We start from the raw sequence: 9101 nt of genomic DNA on the forward strand, positions 1-9101 counted from the left end.
GCTGTAATGTGCAGTACATTGAGATCTGAATGCTGTTATGTGAAGTACATCGAGATTTGTAAGCTGTTATGTTCAGTACATTGAGATCTGTAAGCTGTAATGTGCAGCACATTGAGATCTGTAAACTGTAATGTGCAGTTAATTGAGATCTGTAAGCTGTAATGTGCAGTACACCGAGATCTGTACCGAGATCTGTAAGCTGTAATGAGCAGTACATTGAGATCTGAATGCTGTTATGTGAAGTACATCGAGATTTGTAAGCTGTAATGTTCAGTTAATCTGAGATCTGTAAGCTGTAATGTAAAGTACAGTCTGTACATTGAGATCTGTAATGCTGTTATGTGAAGTACATCGAGATTTGTAAGCTGTATGTTCCGTACACCGAGATCTGTAAGTTATAATGTGAAGTACACCGAGATCTGTAAGCTGTAATGTGCAGCACATTGAGATCTGTAAGCTGTAATGTGCAGTTAATTGAGATCTGTAAGCTGTAATGTGCAGTACACCGAGATCTGTAAGCTGTAATCATAAGTACAAAAAATATGTAAGCTGTAATGAGCAGTACATTGAGATCTGAATGCTGTTATGTGAAGTACATCGAGATTTGTAAGCTGTTATGTTCAGTACATTGAGATCTGTAAGCTGTAATGTGCAGCACATTGAGATCTGTAAACTGTAATGTGCAGTTAATTGAGATCTTTAAGCTGTAATGTGCCGTACACCGAGATCTGTAAGCTGTAATGTGCAGTTAATTGAGATCTGTAAGCTGTAATGTGCAGTTAATTGAGATCTGTAAACTGTAATGAGCAGTACATTGAGATCTGAATGCTGTTATGTGAAGTACATCGAGATTTGTAAGCTGTTATGTGCAGTACATTGAGATCTGTAAGCTGTAATGTGCAGCACATTGAGATCTGTAAACTGTAATGTGCAGTTAATTGAGATCTGTAAGCTGTAATGTGCAGCACATTGAGATCTGTAAAATGTAATGTAAAGTACATTATTGAATGTGTGACCAAAAGCCTCATTCAGCAGTGTGTGTCTAATGAATGAGTGAGTGATCTTCGTTGCATAACGTTTTTAAGAGTATTGGAGACTGTGTTATATCACAGCTGATATTGGCGTCATGTTGGAGATAAGCCTGAAAGAGTGCAGGCCTCAGACGATTATCACTTTAGTGAAACCCTCCAGCAAGGTAATGTTCCTGACAAACCCTGAAACAATCAGGACGAACTGTGATTCAAACTGATAACCACGGTTCCTGGCGTTTCCAAGGGAAGCAACTCTGCGAACTGTCTGATGTAGGAGGACGCCATCCGTGACGACACGTCGTTGACCTTAGTTACTAAATCGGAGACACGGGTTGGGAACAGGCAGACCAAAAACCAGGTTGCTTATTGAATTTATCGCTTCTCAGGATCCTGGAAACCACACAGCAGCACACAAAGAGGGCTGATATATTTTCCCTTGTCATTGATCCGATGTATAAATACCAAATTCTAACCTCTCAAACTTTCTAATCAAATTGAATGGACACTGAATGTTCCGCCCAAGGCGGGTACTGCACTGACTGAGCTCTGTCTGTAGAGCATTCTACGAACAAATAGTGACTTCACTGAGCCTCGATAACCAGTCAAACATGCTGCCTGCCACTTAATGTACATTCACACGCACACCAACGATTACAAACACATTAGAGAGCGGCATTCCCACTCTGACAAAGACAAATATTGACGCATTGACTCGGTGAGAGGCTTTCATTAGGTGGGAAATGCTGGCTGTATACTGTGAGTGACGGCAGCAACTATAGCAACCTATACTTCAGGAGGGATTGACACCATCCACGGTATCCTCCAGGGAACTTACGTAACAGGGTATCTCGCATTACTTGCTGTGGAAATTCCACTGTGCATGTCGACAGGAGGTGCCCTCTCTGTGATACTGCTAGTCAGGAATGTATATTCCAGCTTGACGTTCCAGTTGGTGGACTGTTCCACCTCTTCATTGCAATGCCAAGGACACTTTTTCGCTAAACATTACCAGTGGTGGCTTACATCCCAGCTGTGTGATGTCCTGTAATCAATGATGACAAAGGGCCAAACCGTGTGAGGCTCTGCAATCAAAGATGACTGATGGGCAGCAATATGACGTTCAGTGATAAGTGAAAATGTACGGCTCAACCATGTAATCAATGATGACCAAGGCTCAACCACGTGATGTTCTGTAATCAATGATGACCAAGGCTCAACCACGTGATGTTCTGTAATCAATGATGACCAAGGCTCAACCACGTGATGTTCTGTAATCAATGACGACGAAAGCTCAACCAGGTGATGTTCTGTAATCAATGATGACGAAGGCTCAACCACGTGATGTTCTGTAATCAATGATGACCAAGGCTCAACCATGTAATGTCCTGTAATCAATGATGACCAAGGCTCAACCACGTGATGTTCTGTAATCAATGATGACCATGGCTCAACCACGTGATGTTCTGTAATCAATGATGACCAAGGCTCAACCATGTAATGTCCTGTAATCAATGATGACCAAGGTTCAACCACACGATGTTCTGTAATCAATGATGACCAAGGCTCAACCATGTGATGTCCTGTAATCAATGATGACCAAGGCTCAACCACCTGATGTTCTGTTTAAGAAATACAGTTCGCTCTTCGTTCAGTGTGCTTTATTACACTATACATGGTGGTAGAACGAACTGTATTTCTTTTCTAAGATGCCAAATTTAATACTTTCTAAGGATAATTACGATTAATTTAAGGCAGAAAACAAACCACGGTGTCTGTGACCTAAATTAAGAATCCTCGCACAGGGCTAACTGGCGCGCTGTGCTATTGATGTGTCAGCCCCCCTACGTTAAGACGAACGTCACCAGAAAAAAACAAATGATAACAGTTTGATGACGGTTTATGTTCGGATTAAATATCTACTCTGAATTATTTTAATTACATCTGGCATTAACGTAAACCATATGGGGCAATATGAACGTCGCATTTCTTCTACCAAAGTAAGTTTAGATCAGTATATCCAGATGAAGCTGTGTAGTCAAGCAACATTCCACGATTGCATTGAGGGAATGTAAACATTGCGAACGTTACCGTGTCGCTGAAAACTTGTGAGTCGAATTGACACAATTTAACCGTCGTAAAACATAAACGTAGTGTTTCCACCAGTGATGTTAGCTGCGTGAAGCAACTGCAAACCAAGAAACGGGATGCAACGGAGTAGTTTACTGTAGGAGGCCGTACGAGGCGATGACAACTGACATGCATCGTGACTTCGCTTACATTGTGACGTAATGTAAAATGGTTCGACTACGAGGGGGCACACTGGAATGGCGCAGTGACGGGATAACGTCATTCAATTGTTACGTCATCAAAAAACTATACCTTTATTGTCTGATAATGTATTTTTTTTCGATTGTTCTAACCGCTAGGCATCTTAGAAAATTCAATGATGACCAAAGCTCAACCATCGGATGTTCTGTAATCAATGATGACCAAGGCTCAACCACGTGATGATCTATGATCTATGATCAATGATGACCAAGGCTCAACCACGTAATGTTCTGTAATCAATGATGACCAAGGCTCAACCACCTGATGATCTATGATCTATGATCATTGATAACTAAGCGCTCAACCGCAGGATGGTTCTGTAAATAAGTATGACCAAGTGGTGCTCTGTAATCAGTTAGAGCTTTGGGCTAAACCAAGCCCAGTGGCCTAATACACTGGTCCTCAAAATAACACTTTCAAGCAACTAGCTTGTCGTTTTGGCCTCACACTAAAGTACTCTTATAACTAAACGAACACCTAACCGTCAAGGGGATGTAATGAACACATTATATGATAATTTTCTCTGGACTTCTCGATATCAAATAACCCTGCCAATTGCATTACGAAAGATACACTTACTGACAATCTTGATTCAGAACGTGGGAAACACGTACATCTATGACAATCAGGACAAATGCATCAGCAGTTTCAACAGCTCTCTGTTCTATACTGTGAGGAACGAGTCTCGTGGTGATTGCCACCAGTTATTAACTGTATGGACCCTCTATCATATCAAGCCTGTACCTTAGCCTGGGAAATATGAGAATACTATTTGAAAAAATAAAGTTTCAGATATTTCAAGTGCCCACAATGTGTATCTGCTCTAGTCCTTACGGTAGTAGACAGCTTTTGTCGCTTTTAAACAAATACCAAATAACGTTAAGAATACCCTTTTCATCACACTTAACAAATAATTTCTATTTTCATCTGGCTCAGGCGTTGGTAATTGTATGGATGCAGTTTGAAGAGCTATTCATTGAATGTTCATACGCGCACATATATATGCAACATGCATTGCATGTGATGATTTTATATCTGCCGTTATTCACAGCACATATATTTAAGTAGATTCAGATGTTGGCCTATGATGTAGAAATACCACGGAAAGGGTGTAGTATCATTTGCTGCCAGCATCTGATTTGGATTTAGGTGGGTTAGAGTTATTCTTGGAGATCGGTAGAAAGACTGGGTTGGATGGATTAATTATATGTGTGCTTGTTCATATATAATTAAGAGTAAAGTAACTAAATGCAACAAAATAGGTTCGGCAGCAACTGGGACAGCAACTGGGACTTCTACGAGGTGACTGTTGCTGTGCAGCCTTCTATTTCAATTTTCAGGCCAGCCAACCTCATCCAAGCAATATGGTAATCGCTACAACTGAAAACATGCAGCTGAATTTATAATTCGGATATATATTTCTTGCAGACCAAATCAAAATCGAAGCCAAATGTTTTAACGTCTCTTGGGATGAAACTGCCGGGATTCGAACTACGAATCTCCAACGCTATACCCACAACAGCCTGCCCACTAATACTGTAGCTGGTCGGGGTTGGACTCTCAAGAGATTGCGGCTTTAATCAACTTTCACCCACTCACTCAGAATTGGAAAAGTGACTTCAAAATATATGTTCATTCTCTAACGTAACATTTAGTGCAAACACTAGTGCAGTCAATATCCTGGAGAACTTATCAAAGGTTAATATATAGAGTCATTTCCAGATAATATTCAGCCTCGGTTATTTGACAAGGCATATTCCATTGAGCGTACAAGAAACTTGTAGTGAGAGTCTTGACACCAGGTGTTCGAATCAAACACGGCCAAGCAAATCATGTGTTTGGTGTAATATCACTTTATAAGCGTTTGCAGCAGTTGTCCAATCAGTTGGAGTTTCGCGTTAACAAAGTCCCCGCAATAACAGTGATACCATGCGTTAAGCCACTGAAGTCCTTTCAGAGTAAAAGTTGCATCATAGTCATGTTTGTTAACGAGCTGTCCTTCCTTGCATGTAGTAACTCTGTTCGGGGTTAGTTTGTTCATGTAGCTGTGTTGTACAGAGGTACACCCATCCACATCCCTCACAGCCTGTCTGACTACATACCACCGGACACCTTCCCACACAGACCGTCTGACTACAAACAACCGGACACCTTCCCTCACAGCCTGTCTGACTACATACAACCGGACACCTTCCCTCACAGCCTGTCTGACTACATACAACCGGACACCTTCCCTCACAGCCTGTCTGACTACATACAACCGGACACCTTCCCTCACAGCCTGTCTGACTACATACAACCGGACACCTTCCCTCACAGCCTGTCTGTCTTCACATCCCTCACAGCCTGTCTGACTACATGCCACCTTCCCTCACAGCCTGTCTGACTACATACTCTGACTACATATCACCGGACACCTTCCCCACTTTGTCTTCACATCCCTCACAGTCTGTCTGACTACATACCACCGGACACCTTCCCTCACAGCCTGTCTGACTACATACCACCGGACACCTTCCCTCACAGCCTGTCTGACTACATACAACCGGACACCTTCCCCACATCCCTCACAGCCTGTCTGACTACATACCACCGGACACCTTCCCTCACAGCCTGTCTGACTACATACCACCGGACACCTTCCCTCACAGCCTGTCTGACTACATACAACCGGACACCTTCCCTCACAGCCTGTCTGACTACATACCACCGGACACCTTCCCTCACAGTCTGTCTGACTACATACCACCGGACACCTTCCCTCTCACAGCCTGTCTGACTACATACAACCGGACACCTTCCCCACACAGCCTGTCTGACTACATATCCCTCACCTTCCCTCACAGCCTGTCTGACTACATACAACCGGACACCTTCCCTCACAGCCTGTCTGACTACATACCACCGGACACCTTCCCCCACTTTGTCTTCACATCCCTCACAGTCTGTCTGACTACATACCACCGGACACCTTCCCCTGTCACAGCCTGTCTGACTACATACCACCGGACACCTTCCCTCACAGCCTGTCTGACTACATACAACCGGACACCTTCCCCTCACAGCCTGTCTGACTACATACCTCACACCCCCTCACAGCCTGTCTGACTACATACCACCGGACACCTTCCCAGCCTGTCTGACACAGCCTGTCTGACTACATACAACCGGACACCTTCCCCCCACAGCCTGTCTTGTTTTCATACCACCGGACACCTTCCCTCACAGCCTGTCTGACTACATACAACCGGACACCTTCCCTCACAGCCTGTCTGACTACATACCACCGGACACCTTCCCCCACTTTGTCTTCACATCCCTCACAGTCTGTCTGACTACATACCACCGGACACCTTCCCTCACAGCCTGTCTGACTACATACCACCGGACACCTTCCTTCACAGCCTGTCTGACTACATACCACCGGACACCTTTCCCCACTTTGTCTTCACATCCCTCACAGCCTGTCTGACTACATACAACCGGACACCTTCCCTCACAGCCTGTCTGACTACATACCACCGGACACCTTCCCTCACAGCCTGTCTGACTACATACAACCGGACACCTTCCCTCACAGCCTGTCTGACTACATACCACCGGACACCTTTCCCCTTCCCTTTCAACCGGGACACCTTCCCTCAGCCCTGTCTGACTACATACAACCGGACACCTTCCCTCACAGCCTGTCTGACTACATACCACCGGACACCTTTCCCCACTTTGTTTTCATATCCCTCATAGCCTGTCTCACTACATACAACCGGACACCTTCCTTCACAGCCTGTCTGACTACATACCACCGGACACCTTTCCCTCTTTGTTTTCATATCCCTCACAGCCTGTCTCACTACATACAACCGGACACCTTCCCTCACAGCCTGTCTGACTACATACCACCGGACACCTTCCCTCATTTTGCCTCATAGTCTCATGATATTGTCGGATTCGTACACTGGACTCTGCGATGTTCAGATTTCTTGTGGTTACGGAAATGGTTTTGTTGCATGGATAGACATACAAAGACCAATCGATATGTCGAAAAACATTGAAAGCGCCTATTTTTTTTCTTTGAAGATTTGGTTTAAATAACAGTTTCATTTCTTGTTCACTTTGAAGTGTACGTGTTTGTGTAGACTCTGCTTTCATCCTGACTCCTTATGATCATGGACTTACGTTTGCAAATTTTTTGCATCCATTTATACATGTTTGGAAAGGTTTACAAACTTTCCAATTTTCAGATGCAATATGCTCAAAAGATGGTGCAGCTTGAGTTTTATATCATTTGTTACACTGTATCATCTTGAAAAGTAAAGGAAGGTGAAACCCCTTACAGCAATGAGCTTTCAACTTACATCCGGGTAACATCGATGCTGTGGGGTAGCCAAGCGGTTACAGCTTTCGCTCCTCACACCGAAGACCCGGGTTCGATTCCCCACATGGATTTCTGGTGTTCCTGAAATATTGCTGAAGGCGGCGTAAAACCACACACACTCACCCTAGGATATTTGGTCAGTCTGTTGTGTATAGCATTAGATTAATCAAACGATCGACATACTGTCTATACAGTGGTGACTAATTTCAATTTTCAGTCTTCATAAAATTCGTTACCTTTAATTCACACAATGCTTCTATACACACACCCCTGATGCAGAAGCTGATCATCTTCAGGAACAGACTCATATCGCCGATTCCCGGACAAGGAATGCAACACATCAAAGCCGTTAACCCTACTTTAACAGGATCAATATACCATGTTCTGTTATGTACCTCCATTTGGTAAGATTTCTCTTTCATTCTCACACAGATTAATGTAATATCTGTACAAAGTACATTAACGGAAATCGTAACACATTTTGGTTTGGTTCAGCATAACACACTCCTTGTGTAAAACAGAAACCGAAATTTACCATCGCATGACATGTTTTGTAAATTACCTGTGCTATAGGTATTTCACAACGCTGTGAATTGTTTCTCCTCCATAGTTGCATGGCGGGATGTGGCTGAGTGGTTGAGACAACTCCAGAAACAGACAATGGCAGGTATCGATGTGCCATAAACCTCAACCTGACGTCATTTAATAAATAGCATATATAGGCTTCCAATTGTATACAGGTTCGGTATATATTTATTTGTAAGTCTCTTCCTTTTGTTAACGCCATAGTATCACAGTTATATAACTGCTGTCTGTATGTGACCTATTCTGAACCAGACAATCAAGTGATTGACATCATAAGCATACTCCTACGTACTTGGGATACGTGATATGCATCAATCAATGCTGATCACTCCGTCACCTTTCACAACCAGCGAAGGTTGCTGAAGACCAATTCTAACCCGTATCTTCAGGGGGATGGCATACATGAAGTTAAAGCAGGGATGGTGCTTAACCTTTTTTAAGTACATATATTTCAGCGACAGAATATTGCAATGCTGGTCTGAGACGAGTTTTTTTAAGTGCAGAGATAACGTATTTGACGATAACAGCTTAAACAGGCACGGCATGTTCTTAAAGCGCTCTCGTTGAAAACAGATTCAGCCACGATAGTGTGCAGCGTTCTATTTACACTTTGCTTTTTTAAGTCATTTACGACAGATGGGTCAGTTTCGGTGTATTACCGATAACATTTCACTCGATTACCTTGTGTTGAATGAATTAACGATAGCAAGGTGAAAATGAGTGGAGTTTATATATACACGTGTTGAGTGTACGAGGAAATAGACAACGACGGAACAAAGAAG

The sequence above is a fragment of the Haliotis rubra genome, unplaced genomic scaffold (assembly GCF_003918875.1).
Source record: "Haliotis rubra isolate DU_JTF1 unplaced genomic scaffold, ASM391887v1 Scf138, whole genome shotgun sequence".
Taxonomy (NCBI): Eukaryota; Metazoa; Mollusca; class Gastropoda; order Lepetellida; family Haliotidae; genus Haliotis; species Haliotis rubra.